At 42.2% G+C, this 16,003-nt stretch overlaps 1 non-coding gene across 1 annotated transcript; it reads left to right on the forward strand.

Moving 5' to 3' along the window:
* Window positions 1-6,386: 6,386 nt before the first annotated feature.
* Window positions 6,387-6,460, forward strand: TRNAN-GUU (transfer RNA asparagine (anticodon GUU)). Its single transcript has one exon. It is a non-coding gene; the product is annotated as a tRNA-Asn (tRNA).
* The last annotated feature ends 9,543 nt before the right edge of the window (window positions 6,461-16,003 follow it).

Raw genomic sequence — 16,003 nt, forward strand, 5'->3', positions numbered from 1 at the left:
TTTTTGTCCCCAAAGCCCCCTGGTACTTAGTTGTGTATTTCTAGTTGTGGGTCCTTCTAGTTGTGGCATGTGGGATGCTGCCTCAGTGTGGCTTGATGAGCGGTGCCATGTCTGCGCCCAGGATCCGAACCGGCGAAACCCTGGGCTGCCAAAGAGGAGGACACGGCCTTAACCACTCAGCCACGGGGCCTGGCCCCCCCCCCATTGACTTTTAATCACAGGGTGTGGTGAGTACCAAGGAGTCACCCAAGAGCTTTCCTGTGTTCCTCACATGCTCCTCCTTACCTCCATTGTGTAGGGGCAATCCAGTTCCCCCTTAGTGGTCAGGACCAATCATTTTGGCCATCTCCTGGTGGAAGCAGTTCTCTCTTGGAATTAAGACTTCTAGATTAATAGAGCCCAAAGTTACAGGGGTGGGTGGGAAGCAAAATGTTCACTAATGTATCACTAGGGGTAATAGTGAGAGGAACCACTCTCATTGGCTTCAGGGTTGTGGTGAGCAGAATAAGCCCTAGCCCACCATCAGGCTAGCTACTTCAGGATAAGACCAGTGAGTGTGAGCCCAGGGCAACCGTCAAATGAGTTCTTGGTCAGAAGTAATGCTGTATGGAATTCTGTGATACAGATTTCAGAATATGGACTTCTGAAAGTCTACACAGATGGTTGTTTTAGGAGAACCATTGCAGGCAGAGAAGGCAAAGCCTTAATAAGCATGAGTGTCTATTCCAGTGAGAACAAAATACTGCCCTGCCATGATGCAAAGGTCCTGTGTGATCAACCTGCCATCCTGTGGCTGGCTGATATATTCCCCCTCCTCTACTGAGGACTGCTGTCATATCAGGAGCTGAATTGTTCTCTTTTGCTGGTTGTTTGGACTGTAGGGGAGGAAGAAATTTTCCTCTACCCTTCTAGGTTCTTCTGGCTGATCTAAGGATTAAATTGACATGAGACAGATTAACAGGAAAAAAACAAACAGAAGTTTAATAACACATATACATGGGAGAGACAGAGGAAAACTGAGTAACTCGCCAAAATGGCTGAAGCCCTCACCTTAAATACCATTTTCAACTAAAGACAAAAGTGGATGTTGGGGCCAGTGGTTTGGGACTTAAAGAGGAGGAAGGCAATTCACATGGAGATGGAAAACCAAATGTTTAGTAAACAAGTGTTTGTTGGGCCATGCAGAGACAATGGGACACAGAGAAGACTCTAATCTTTACTTTAGGCCCTGCTGAGTCTTCCCCACCACACTTAGCCCATATTCTTTGTAGATATCTCTGGTGATAGCTCTATTCCAGGAATATGCCCTGTACCTAAATTCTTTTTAGGCACTTAGGGGGAAGGTCAAAGGTTCTTCCTGAGTCTTTTGGGCCTTGATTGTTTTTAGCTCGAAAAAATTCACATGCTAGAGTGGCACGTTTTGGGGTGGCAAATGTTCTCCCCTACAGGGCACTCAGTAGTGGTTATAGTCAGATTAGCCATGGTGAGTGGGACCCATATAACTGAAACCTTGCACAGTCTGCATCCCTGTTGTCAGGCCACTTTGTTCATGGGCCCACTGGGCAGTCCTAGAATTTCTACTCGGTTCTTTTTTATACTTTCCATTTCTCTGTGACATTCTCTATCAGAACACTCAATGACACTGTGTTTTCCTTTAATTTCATGTATATATATATTTAAAGTCTGCTAAATCCAACATCTGGGATATCTTAGAATTGGTTTCTCTTGACTGCTGTATTTTTCTTGAAAATGAATTGAATGAGTCACATTTTTCTGTTTCTTTGCATATCTAATATTTTTTATTGTTTACTGGACACTTTGAATGATACACTGTAGAGACTCCAGATTCTGATATGTTCCTCTGAAGAGTATCAATATTTGTTCTAGTAAGCACTTTGATTTCTAGCCAATGACCTTGAACTTGTGTAGGACTGGATTTATGGTTTGTTTAGGCAGATCTGTGGAAAGTCCAAGGTATTTCCCAAGGCTCTCTAACTTGGTGTGTCTCAACCTCCAAACCCTGTCTCCTCTGCTAATCTTAACAGGGCTTAGTTGTAACTATTTTAGGGAGGGTCAAGAGTAAGCCTTACCCTAGAGTGTGGTCTTTACTCCTAAAACAGAGTGTTTCTGGAGTATCAGCTGAATGCTCAGGGTGGTAAAGAGTTGTTAACAAGGTCTGAATTCCAATGTTGCCAGCACTGATCTGTTCTCTTTTCCATCCTGTAGCATCTGTCATCTTGGAAGCCTTGGGTGTTGGCTCTCAGCACATGAGCACCCAACACTTAGCAAATGACCTGAGGGGGACCCAATATGGATTTCTCACAACTGGCCTCTAAACTGTTTTCTCCTCTTCTGTGCTCTGCTCTGCAGATTCCAGTTGCTTCAGTTGCTGTAATTCTGATCTCTGCCTTCTCAGCTCAGTGTGAAGACCATGCTCTCTTGGGACTCCAACTTGCTGTAGCACTGTCAGGCCATTTCCCCAATCCTCTCTCAGGGAATCACAGAGTTGCACTGCTTCTGTCCAGTGTCCATAAACAGGTGCTTCAAATATTTTGTCTATTTTTTTGTTTAAGGCAAGATGACTAATCTGGTGGCATGACTATGTTATAGCTGTAGGTGAAAGTCCTGAATTCTTGTCAATATCTTTAAAATGAAGGTTTAATCACATAGGTTACTGATTTCTAAATAATTTGAACAATGTTTTCCACATTTGCAAATGACCTGGACCAAGGATTTTGTTTTTACTTTATTAACAAATATTAAGAATGATCTGAGACTGCTAAATTTACTCTCAGCATGGTGCCCCTCCCAACCCCCCCAGCACCACAAGGAGATCTGTGCTGAGTATCCTGTTCTCTCGGCATATTCCAATGCTTTGACTTGAAGAGCGGCAGAATATACCACATCAAAATATGCCACTTTGGCACAAGGATTATTTTGAGCTAAAGGCACTTGGAAAACAGCAAGTGAAAGGACAGTCTGAATTCCCCTCTTCTTTCTGAAAGCAGGAGATAAAACTCCCATTTGAGAGCCAGTCCTGAAGGCCTAGTGGTTAAAGCTCCCCACTTTCATGGCTTTGGTAACCCAGGGTTCATTTCTGGCTTGCAGAACCACACCACCTATCTGTCAGTTGCCATGTTGTGGCGGTGGCTCACATAGAAGAACTAGAAGGACTTACAACTAGAATATACAATCATGCACTGGGGCTTTGGCAAGAAATTTTTAAAAAGAGGAAGATTGGCAACAGATGTTAGCTCAAGGTGAATCCTTCCCTGCAAAAAAACCCCAAAACTCCCATTTGAAAGATGCTTTTCCTATACCAGAAGGAAAGGAACATTCTTGTCAGGAAGTCAAGGCTGACAGAAATCTGTACAAACAGATCTTGTTAAAAGAACTTGTATCTTCCTTTAATCTTCCCATATATTTCACTTTTCCACAATTGCCTTTCTTGGTTCAACCTATTGTATAAACACTTCATTTTCCTATTGGAGCTCCCAAGCACATGTAAAAATCTGTATGCTCTTCTGTTAATCTGTCTCATGTCAGTCTAATTCTCAGGCTCACCTGGAGACCCTCAAGGGTGGAGGCAAAGTTTTGCTTCCCCTACAGACCCTCCTAGGACCATAAAAGAGAGGATTAGCAAAAGGCCATCTGTAAAGGGTCAATACTGGTCCTGGTGCTGCCTTGAAAGACAAAGATTGGGAGGGGAGACCCAGAGAGACAAGCTGTCATTACTGGGGACCAGTCCTGGCAATCCATCTCTTTCTTCTTCCTCCTCTCAATTCCATTGCTCTTCCCTCTGAATCTTCCTTCCCATGCTCTTCCCCACCGGCATGTCCCGGTACCACTGCCTCCTCCTCCGTTTGTGAAGTTGTTAACATTTCTTCTCCTGAGGATTCCTCTGGTGATGTGCTGAAACCTGCACACCCTTCTCAGAATAAGGCTTTTAATGAGTAGGATAGAACATTTAAAATTACAAAGGAAATCAATTGCTTTCAAAGCCAGTTGTGTTTGTGAGTCTGAGAGCAGTCTGAGAGCAGAGAGAATGAGGTAGCACCCAAGCAGGGCAACTGAGCTTACACAACCAATCTCCTGTGCCTCGACCAAAGAAGATCCTAGAGTTGGGGTGGTGAAAAATAAGAAATCTCGGGTTCCGCCAGTCTCAGAGCAATTGAAACTACTGGACATCATTTCTCTTTACTATCCAAACAGAAAAAGTAATGATTCCTGGGAGCAGGGTTCCAAGAGGAAGGACCACGCGCCCCCTCGTGGCCGCCTCGGGGATCCGTAGAGCCCGGCAACGGCGGGTACTCAATTAGAAGAGAATCAAGTAAAACGCGCTGGACTCGGGGCGATGCTCGAGACTTTGAAATTAAAAGTCGTGAGCGCTACAAGCCGAGCTAGCAGGATGAGACAAAGCCATGAGCTTCTCTTCTCCGTTGCAGTTTGGGATCAGTTGCCCAAATGTAAAATATCTGAGCCAAGACCGAAGGCAACCTCGGCGCGTTGCTGATGAGAAAATAAGTTTATAAAGAGTTTGATGGATTTCCTCCCGCCCGGGGCTGAGCGACGCTAAATCACGCGGCAGGCCTTTGATCGTCCTACTTCTGAGATCAAGGAGGGGCCCAGGGTAGCGAATAGAAATTGCTGCGCGGAGGTAGCGTCGGGCTGAGGGAGCGACTCCGCCCTCCCCGGGCCTTTGAGAACAGCCTCTCCTAGTGCTCGTTTCCGCCCAGACGCAACTCCAGACTTCGATGACCAGGATAGAAGGGTCTTTTTCAATCCATCCCAAGAGGTCCCACCAAGACTTACCACGGATCCACCTCCTTAGTCCTGTTACTGAAATTTTCCAACTTTCTTCGACAATCGTGGGTGCACAAGTGAAAGTTCACGCGGCGCCAAGCGCACTTTCTGCGCCTCAGCCCTGCGCGTTCTCCGCCTCTCCTCTGGGGCCTGTTGGGGAAATAAGAAATTGAGACAAAGGAACACGCACATTAATAAAGTATTAACTAAGTTTACTATTGAGAAAAAAAATATCCGAGTGCATGTTTCAAGGTGGCCCGCAAATGGCTACAAAATTATAGTGGGCTTTCAGTCATATTTATACGGAATTAAATCTACAGTTGTCATTGTCCTACTTTTATTAAACAGTCAGCATTACTCAATTTGCTCCAGTAATGATATTAAGGTTACTCTGACGTCCCAGGAGGGCTGGGACGGAGTCGGAGAGCCCCCGGGGTGACCGTTTGTTACGTTTCCTCCCCTCGTGCGGTGAGCAGGGATTGTGGGCTCCCCACAGCGCGGGGCCGCGGGCCCCTCGCCCACCTGCTCCGAGATCTGGACTCGAGAAGTCGCCAGTTCTTAAGGGTGACATCTCGAGGCGTTGCTGTCTTTAACTAAGCATTTCAAAGATGAACATCCGTCATTCGGATTCAAAACCATCAACCGTACACGATCACGGTCTTCACTTTGACCGACAGAGGGGGCAGGGGGAGGGTGATCGAAGCTATTTAACGAAAATAGGCATTTTCCGTTTTCTGTTGGCCTTTTTCTTTAGTAGCCAGAGCGCTCGCTCGCTCTCTCCCCACCCCTCACCAGGCTGCCCCCCGCCCCAACTCGCTTTCTTCTCCTCTTCTTCAGCTTTCCCACCCCCACTCCCAGGACAGACGACCCCAGGCTGAGGCTGCGTGGGCGTCCACGGCGGGGAGCTCAGTTCAGCCACGGTGCGCACGTGTCCAAAGTCAGGGCCTTTGCAGTGATCTGAATCAGCTCCGGGAACAAAAGCGCGCCTGTACGAGAAACCTTTCCCGTCTTCCCATTCCACAGTTCCTAATGGGACTAAATGCTTAAAGCCCACACTGGAATTCTTGGTTCCCCTAGGACCCTGCGGCGGAATGCATTCCTTCACCGAGCATTAATTGGGCGCCTACTAGGTGCCAGGCCCTGCTCTGGGGGACGGGCTGCATCGCGAGCAATTCCCAGGTCCCGCCCGGTGGAGTCCACATCCAGAAGCATCGAGAGCGGGCAGCGCGGCGGGGGCACAGCCGGTTCGTGTCCTTCGCACGCGCGCCCGCCGGGTCCTGCAGGACTTGCTGTGAGCGCGACGGGTGACGGGAGCTAAGAATGGGAAAGCGGATGACTTCAGCCAGAGACGTTGTCACCTCGAGCCAGGAGACAAGGCCGTGGATGTGGCCTTCGGCCGTCAGAGTCTGCCAGCTCACTCTGGCCGGGTATGAATGTCCAAACGTGCCCAATGACACAACTCTGAGCCTCAGCGTCTCCTGCGTTCCTGGTTTTTGGAATGCGAGAATCTGAGGACGGCCCCAGCCAGAGGCTGAAAAGCAATTTCTGGGACCAGGAAAAAGTTTAGGAACCAAAATTTCCGTGTCTCTGTGGCGCAATCGGTTAGCGCGTTCGGCTGTTAACCGAAAGGTTGGTGGTTCGAGCCCACCCAGGGACGGTATGTTTTACTTCACCGGAATCCTTTCCAGCTACTTGCTATTTTAGATTACCTGTTACCGACCTTATCCTCAGAGACTTCTGGACCTCTATCCGCTTTAAATCAGACTCCGAAATATGCTGCCCGAAGACTCAAGTTCCGTAAAAGTGCCTAAGAGAAGGAATTTTTCCAATAGAGCCCCCGACTGCAGCTTCAGAGCTCACTTATCCCAGAGCCACTGCACAGATTCTCTCGCTTCCTGAAGCTGAGTTTTTACAACTTCTCAGCCTGGAACCTGAAAATCCCAAGAAAGGAGAACAACAAAACCTCAGTCTTCACTTGTAGTGAAGCCTCAAGTTCTGGGTGGAAATGTTGGTTCTTCCACCACGTGACTTCCAAGAAGTTATTGAATTTTCTGTGCCTCAGTTTCTTCGTCTATAAAAGTGGGCAAATAGGAGTACTTCCTTCATGGGTTAATCTAAATTTGAATGAGATATGCACATAAAGCATTTGAAGACTTAATAAATGCTCATTAAACATTAGCTGCTATAATTCTTTTCAGTGGCATCTCATCACCATTTTCATTATTTACCTCGTCCTTTTATACACCTGCATATCCTTTTATGGTATGGATGGATCATTATATGTTTAAACCTTCTTCAGTTGGTGGGCATGACATTGGTTCTAATGTTTATTAGAACTATAAATGGTTCTTCAGAGAACATCCTTATCCAAATATCCTTCTCACTTGTGCTAGAATTTTCCTAAAATAGAGTCCTGGAAGTGGACTTGCCTGATGAAAGTATTTGTGCATTTCTAACTTTGCTAATTCCTGACTAATTACCCTCCAAAGAAGTTGTACCTAGTCATATTCCCACATTCTCAGAGAATGCTCTTTTCTTGGCAATCCTGTCTGACATTAATAGCAGTACAAACCCATCTTTTGCTTGGTGAATGTTATTACTTGTTGGTTTCACACGTCGCTCTGAATTCTGTAGGTGAGAGGCTGGGGCTGTGCAGGTCTCCCTTGTTCTCCTGAGCCCTGGGACTTCTGGGGAAGTAGTTTACAAGGTCGGATTCACTTGACTGTAGAGGTGCTGTTCCCAGTGTTCCTGTGACAGAGAGCCCAGGCTTCTGCTGCTGAAGAACCCGGAACTCACCCTCCAGAGTGGCACCTTCATGGTTGATTCTGAGTCAAATAAAAATTAGAAAGGGGAGACTTTTAAATTTTTCATCAGACTGAGACTTTACACAATGGATCTTTTCTTATTTTCTGTGGCAACAAGAGGAGAGATTGCATTCTCAGGACTTTATTTGGGGGAACTGAATAACAGTGGTCATTCTATTGCTCTTGAGGAATTGTATGGTCTATGCTGGTATGTGATATTTGCTAGAAAACCTTGTCTGGTGAGCTGAGGTGGACAAGTAGCTAAAGAAAACTTCTCACAGAAAGTAGAAACAGAGGATGCATTCACAAATAGATTTGCCTAGAGTAAAGTCTCATTTTGACAATTTCACAGGTTTGGGTCATGTCCTAGCTTAGGTTGTTATAACAAAATGCCAAAGACTGGGTGGCTTAAACAACAGACATTTGTCTCTCCAAGTTCTCACAGCTGAAAAGTCCAAAATCAAGGTGCCAGCAGACTCAGTTCTTGGCGAAGGTCCTCTTCCTGGCTTGCAGAAGGCAGCCATCTCACTGTATCCTCACTTGGCAGAGGGAGGAAGCTCTGGTATCTCTTCTGTTTTTATAAGGACACTAATCAGTAATCCCTTCATGGGGGCTTCACCCTCATGACTTCATCTAAACCTAATTACCTCTCAAAGGCTCCACTTCCTAATACCATCACATTAGGAGTTAGGGCTTCAGCATATGAATGAGAGGGACGCAAACATTCAGTCCATAACAGGTGGTAACATAAAGAGACATTCCTCTAGTGTATAAAATGCCCTCCGTGACCAGATTGCACGGACTGGGGAACAGTCACGTGAAGGTAGGAGCAGAACCTGTCCTGTACTTCTTTGATCTTTTCCTCCTAGAGGGATTGTGTGTGTGTGTGTGTGTGTGTGTGTGCACGCACTCGAGTGCCTGACGACAGAAAAGCAAGGGATTATAGAAAGGTACATGCAGTGAGAAAATTCTCACTTCCTCTATTCAAGCTCCAAGTTCCCAAAGGCCAAACAAATACTAACCTCATTGTTTCTAGTAAACAATTTCATTTTTAATAAATTAAGACAATTTTATTTTTTAATAAAGTCAACAAGCATGACTTTATTACTTTTATAATAAAGTACTCACCTACTTTATAAGTATATATTACAACTTCAGACAAGCCAGGCTACATTCATCTGCTGAAACTCAAACGTGTCTAAGGCTGCTGAAGCCACAGGTCAGGCCATTAACCCACAATCACAGCCCTTCCTCTGAGAGCTCAAGCAAGTAACAATTTCTATGAACTTCTTAAAGCATCACGATCCAGAAGTTCCACAGGATTTTCTTTCCTTTCTTTCTTCTCTTGTCTGTCTGCTCTGAGCTAGAAACTTGAAGGTACTAACACACACACACACACAAACTCTAAAAAAAAAATCCTGCATTTTGAAATTCCAGTCACATTATTGATATTTTTGTGGAAAAGAAAATCCAGCTATGGCATGAAAAACATACACCAGTTATAGAACTTTGTTTTAATGAAATTGGAAAGCTCTGCCAAGAAAATAAGGCTCTGACAAACAAAGAGTGGAGGAAAATTTAACCTAGGGTTTAGAATGATCTGAGGGAAAGAAAGATTGAACCAAATACATATATACATATCTCCAGGGCAGACATCATACGGGTCTAAAGACGACAAACAGATATTCTCAAATAAATGAAAGAATTCAGGAAGTACAAAAGCTTTTTGAAAAATCTATTTGACACCAAAACGCAGCTAATGAAATTATTTCACAATGAAAATCTCAGGAATGATAGAACTGTACAACACAAAGCATGAACCCGAATGTAAACTATGGACTTTAGTTAATAATAATGTATCAATATCAGTTCATCAGTTGTAACAAACGTACCACACCAACGCAAAATGTTAGTAATAGGGGGTTAGTGGAAGTGGAGGAGAGAGAATATATGGGAACTCTCTGTACTTTCTGTAAACCCAAAACTGCTCTAAGAAATGAAGTCTATTAGTTTTTTAAAAATCTCAAGAGTGAAAAGGCCATATTTGCTGGGTATTCTGCATTTGTCACTCCATATCCATTCTCACCATTATCCACACTATTATATGCCCTAGAAAGTTAATCTTTTTGAACTGCACAAAAGGACTCCTCTGCCCACTGTCTTCCTTTTGGCTAAAGTCAATGGGATGCATTGATTGGAGATAGCAGGGTGGGAATTTGAGGTCAGAGTAAATATTTTCTGCAAGCTGTAGCAGCAGTTGTGTTTGCCACCCCCCAAGGCCACAGCTATTGCTCAGTGCCACTGTACTACACTACAGCCTTAGGTACAACTACCACTTTTCCAGGTTCCAGGAACAACTCTCTCCACTTGCCCAATCAGGCCTGGTAATCGCTCTCCACTGTTGCTAGCAGTGGGATACTGCACCATCTTTTCAGTGGCTACATTCCCCTTTTAGAGCCCAGGAATCCTGAGCTGGGAGGTCCCAGGAAACCCCCTCAATCCTCACCAGGTCTAGCCTTCAGAAAGCCTCAGGGAATGTGCCACAAAATCATCTGGGAGCTCACTGCACCTCTGTTCAGCTCATTAGCAGAATAATTACACCTTTCTTCCTTCAAAAATACTAATAAAAATTTTACAGTCTTGTAGGGAAAATCCTTTCTAAGCATGACATAAAACTCAAAATCTCTAAGGGAAAGGATCAATACATTTAACTACATAAAAAGATTAAGAATTTGTATGGTAAAAAAAAAAATCATAAACAAACAGTCAGCATGAGGCAAAGCCAAGACCTGAGTGATTCAGACCGTAAAGATACCAGTGACTTTTAGATTCAGACAGTTTATTATTTACATAGACAATAAAAGGAAGAGTAGCTGAAGGTGCAGACTTCCTGCATTCTTATCCCATAGATTAAAAGGGATGACACTGAAACAAAAAGAGTCAGTGACTACAATGCAAGTTGTGGGATACCCCATTACTGAGGAGCTAACTCTAGACTGCAACTAAGTGATTTTATAGCCTACAGCTCTACCCAGGGGAGGGGTGGCAAGGTGAGCAGAAAGCCCCATATGTCATTAGAACCTGGCAGGCAATCAGAAACTGTCCCAGGACAGTCTCCCAGGAGAGATGGGGAAGTGAATGGAGACGGTCTCATGGCAGCTCTTCACAAGGCTCCCATCCTCTCTTGCTCTGGGACACAGAGCACCTTGCGATAAGATTCAGAATAGCTGCAGTTCAAGCCTTTGCTTGCATGGCCTGTATGAATATGTACAAGTTCACCTGGGCACCACAACTGAACCATTCCCCTATGAAATTCAAAAAGACAACAAATTGAAAAACTACAACATACAAAAAACTTATTTTATTTAGTATTTATTTTTATCAAACTTATATATGCACATAGTTTAGAGAGTCAAATACTCTTATAAATCTTGTAATGAAAACCAACAGTCCCCTGACCCCTTCCTCTACTTCCTGCTTCCTAGAGGTAACTCCTTTAAATTCTTTTAATCAGTGATGGGTTATTTCCATCTCTGTAAACAAATATTGTTAATTCTTGATTTTCTGGTTTTAGGCACTTTATCTCTCTTTTATGTACTCCCTCTACAAATACCACTACATATGTACATACATACATACATACATACATATATACACACACACAAGCACACACACATTTCCCACTCCATCTTCCCAATTGTGATAGTTAATTTTATGTGTCAACTTGGCTAGGCCCATGTACCCAAATATTTGGTCAAACATCAGTCTAGATGTTCCTATGAAGGTATTTTTTAGAAAAGATTAAGATGTAAATCAGTAGACTTTGAGTAAAGCAGATTACTCTCCACAATGTAGGTGGGCCTCATCCCATCAGCTGAAGGCCTTAAGAGAAAAAGACTGAGGTTCCCCAGAGAAAGGGAGAATTCTGCTTCTAGACTCTGCCTTCAGATTACAGCTACAACATGAACTCTTCTCTGAGTCTCCAGCCTATTGGCCTACCCTGAAGATTTTGGATTTCCCAACCTCTACAATCACATGAGCCAATTCCTTACAATATATTTCTCTCTCCATATATATACACATAGATACATATACATATATATATACATATATATATTTATATATCCTATTGGTTCTGTTTCTCTGGAGAACCCTAATACATCAATATACTTGTATCATAATTTTGATGAGATCAATGGCTATTTTTTTTTCTGCTTTATCTCCCCAAACCCCTTCTGTACACAGTTGTATATCTTAGTTGCAGGTCCTTCTAGTTGTGGGATGTGGGACATCGCCTCAATGTGGCCTGACAAGTGGTGCCATGTCCGCACCCAGGATCCAAACCCTGGGCTGCCGCAGCGGAGCGCACGAACTTAACCACTCAGCCACGGAGCCGGCCCCAATGGCTGTTATTATAAATATATAAACTATGAACAGATAAGCCACATAATTTAACATGATCACTTTTTGTATAATATTTTTCCCCTGGCAGTAACAATTATCTCATTTTTCCATTTGCTTAGTTTTCCATGTATTTATTACTGAATTATAACCAATTTCTCCCCAGTTCTGTAAATCTCACCTCAACACATTGAAACATGCAATCAGTTTTTTTCAAGAAGTCTCTCTTGGTACATTCCTCTCTTCTCCAGTATGGACTACTTGATCTTAAGGCCTTTGCCACAGCTGTCATCATAATATCTCCCTTTACTTCACCATCATCTTGGGATTTCTGTTGCCTCTCTCTTTTGTCCGATCCCTTGCTTCATAGATTGCAAGTGGTCTTCTTTCTTTATTCATTCCTTCCTTTTGATTGTGTATATCCTCCAATTACTTCTGTAGAGAGGTTACCTGAGAACCAAACTTTGTGAGACATTGTATGTCTGAAAATGTCTATTATATACATATATGTAATTGATACTTTACTAGATAGAGAATTTTAGGTTGAAGTAATTTTCCCTCAGATATTTTTAAGGTATTGCTCCATTGTTTTCTATTTTTTAGAGTTGCTGTTGGGAAAGAAAAAACAGCCCTTGACTGCTGTCAGCTTAGAGCTGGCCTGACTCAAACACCTAGGCCGTGATAGTTTCCTGTTAAAACTAAAATATTTCACAGAACACCAAGATAAGACAAAGTCACTCTATGAGCATAATGAAGCAAAAAAAGAAAAAAATACTACTTCATGATCATATCTGAGCACAAACAGAACATTATCCAAACCACAAAAATGACCAAACATCCCTCTTCCCAACTACTAATAATGACTACTGCTTCTTTACCAATTTCATATTCAGCCCTGTTCCATTCTTCGCACTTTCTAGATTAAAAAAAAAAAATGTATAATTGTCCCACAGTTCCCGATGGTGCCTGCTGTCTCCTTTGTTGCAATGAGCCAATAAACCAGACTTTGTTCAACTACAGGTTTGTTCCTGATGGTTTTAGAATGGAGGGCATCAACACTGTAGAGAAGGCAGATGTCATTCTCATTTTTGATTATTTGCATTAAACTGTTCTCTCATCCCCCCTCCCCAAAGCTTATAGGATCTTCTATTTATCCTGCTGTTTGAAATTTGATCATCTATTTTCATCCATTTTACTGGGACCTCAATGGGCCCTTTCAATAAAGGACTTCATATTTCTTGTGTATCATTCTAGAGATGTTTATGTATATACCAGTAAAGGTGTATATTTATTTCCTGCCACCACCATTACCCTTTTGGAACAAATGATTGCATATTGTAAGATTGTTCCTCACTTTGAAATCTTGATTTAATTTTATGTCTTAGTGAATCTAAGTTAGCTTTTGCTGTATAAGAAACCATCCCAAACATATTGATTTAGAATAACAATAATTTATTATTTTGTAGTCATTCTGTGAGTTGTCTTGCAAGTTTTTCTGGTATGAGCTAATTCATTTGGGGCTGGATGGTGTAGGATAGTCTCAATCACACATGTGGAGTACAGCTGAATTAACTAGAACAGCGGGGATGGACAGATTTTCTCCGTGTGATCTCTCCAGTAAACTAACTTGGCTTTCTTCAGATCAGTGTCTTAGGATTCCAAGTGCAGCAAAAGGTGGGTGAGCCCCAATGCGCAAGCATTTTTCAAGCCTCTGCTTGTGTCAGATTGTAAAGGCAGCAACATTTGGCCAAAATAAGTCACATAGCCAATCCCAGATTCAAACAGAGAAGAAATAAACTCCTCTTGATGGGAGAAGCTGTAAAATATTACAACCATTTTCTTCAGTTGACCACACCATATTGGAATACCAACACCTTCCTCGTTCTTTTTTACAACTAGCTGGATTGTATTTAATTGTATCATTGTGCTGTCATTTATTTAGTCACCCCCAAAACTGATAGACATTTAGAGTTTCCAGTCTTTTACTTAACAAAATAATGCTCCATGAATAACTCTGTGTACATTTAATTTCACACATATGTAGGTACATCTTAGGATAAATTTCTAAATGTGAATTGCTGAAGTAAAAAAATATTTATTCAAATTTTTGATATTGTTCAAAAAGCACCCTTTAGAACATGTACCAATTTACCCTCTCATTAACAATATTCATTAACTCTCCAATATACTAAACTAAAATTTTTACCATTTCTTATAGGTGAAAAATGTATTTCAGTATAGCTTTAAATTGCATTGCTTTCATTAATAGCAATGTTGAATGCTATGTATCTTTTCATATGGGCATAGCCTTTCCTATTTTCTATTCTTTATATGTTTGCTACTTTTATTGGGTTGTTTGTTTATTTCTTATTGGTTTATAGTTTTGTAAATATTAGGGAAATTAGCCTTTTATATATGATGTGTGTTCTAAGAATGTAGATGTTGGATACGGTATGATAGAGTTGGTCCTGCCACAGGAAGAGAACCAGGCTTGAAAAGTTTATTACACTCACAGGTCCCAGAGAGGTAGTCACTGCATGCTGCGCAGGGCCCCACAGGAGCACAACCAGTGGGATGCTCTATGGAACAGGTCGGGAGCAGAGAGAGTGAGGACCTATGGGCGGAAGCCCTTACTGGGGTCCTAGTGGGTCTAGGGAAAGCAAACCAAAATGGGGAGAGAGGGGAGGGAAGTGGGAAGAGAGAGGAAAAGGGAGAAGGGGGAAGAAGAGGAGGGAGGAAAGGGAAAGTTACAGTCCAGCAGTTTGGTTGGTTATCAAGAGTTTCAGCTGTTTTTGAGTGCAAGTTCACAATTAGGCAGCGAGAAGGAGGTTGATGCACAACATGAACTAAAAATAGAGGGTTTTTAACGCAATGTGAGTTGCAAATATTTCCCCAAATTGTCATTTGTTTTAGGACTTTGCTTATGCAGATTCCATTTGATTTATATAGTCAAATTCATCAATATTCTCTGAATGTGCCCCACTTCGGTGGCCCAGGTTTGCCGGTTTGAATCCTGGGTGGGGACTTACACTACTCCTCAGCCATGCTGTGGCAGTAACCCACATATAAAATGGAGGAAGATTGGCACAGATGTTAGCTTAGGGCTAATTTTCCTCAGCAAAAATAATAATAATAAAATTTCTTTCAGGACTTCTGAGTTTGCATCATAGTTAGAACAATCATTTTGGTACACACACTAAGATAATAAAATAATTATTTCATGATTCTACAAAAACTTTTATATTCCTTTTTATTATTATTTAAGTCTTTGTTAATTTGGAATGAACCCTTATATAAAGGGTATGATATTCATTGACCATTATTTTTTCCCAAGCAGTAACCTAGTTATTCAAAAACTGTTCATTAGAATTATTGATTTGAGTCCCTCTTTCTAATATATTACATTTATTTATGTATTTTGGTCTATATCTGAACTCTATCCTGTCCCATTGATTGCTGACTATTCATACATGATATTTTACTGTTTTAATTATTATAATTTATGGCATTTAAAATATGCCATAGGGTTAATAAACCACATAGAGTTAATCCTTATTACTCTTTTTGAAAAACTATTTCTCTGAATATTACTGCTTGTTATTTTTCCATTTAAACTGTCCAGTTTGAATAAAAAAGAAAAAGCCTTTTAAATATTTTTATGAAAACCATGTTAAATACGGACACCAAGTTAAGGAGAGGTACCGTCGTTATGACGTTTAGTTTCCTACCCAAAAACATAGTATATCTTGGTTGATAGGTGTATCCTGGCTACCCTAAAGCAGTGGTTGTCGAACTTGAGCATTTATCCAAATCACCGGAGAGCTTAAGTCAGGGATTGTCGGCCTACTCCGAGAGTTTCTGATTCAGCAGTTCCGAGGTGGGGCTTGAGAATTTGCATTTCTCCAAAGTTTCCAGGTGATGCTGATGATGTTGGTCTTCGCACCACACTTTGAGAATAATTGGCTAGTGTAATGATCATCTTGGAGATGGTTGGC

The sequence above is a fragment of the Equus quagga genome, chromosome 13, assembly GCF_021613505.1.
Source record: "Equus quagga isolate Etosha38 chromosome 13, UCLA_HA_Equagga_1.0, whole genome shotgun sequence".
NCBI lineage: Eukaryota > Metazoa > Chordata > Mammalia > Perissodactyla > Equidae > Equus > Equus quagga.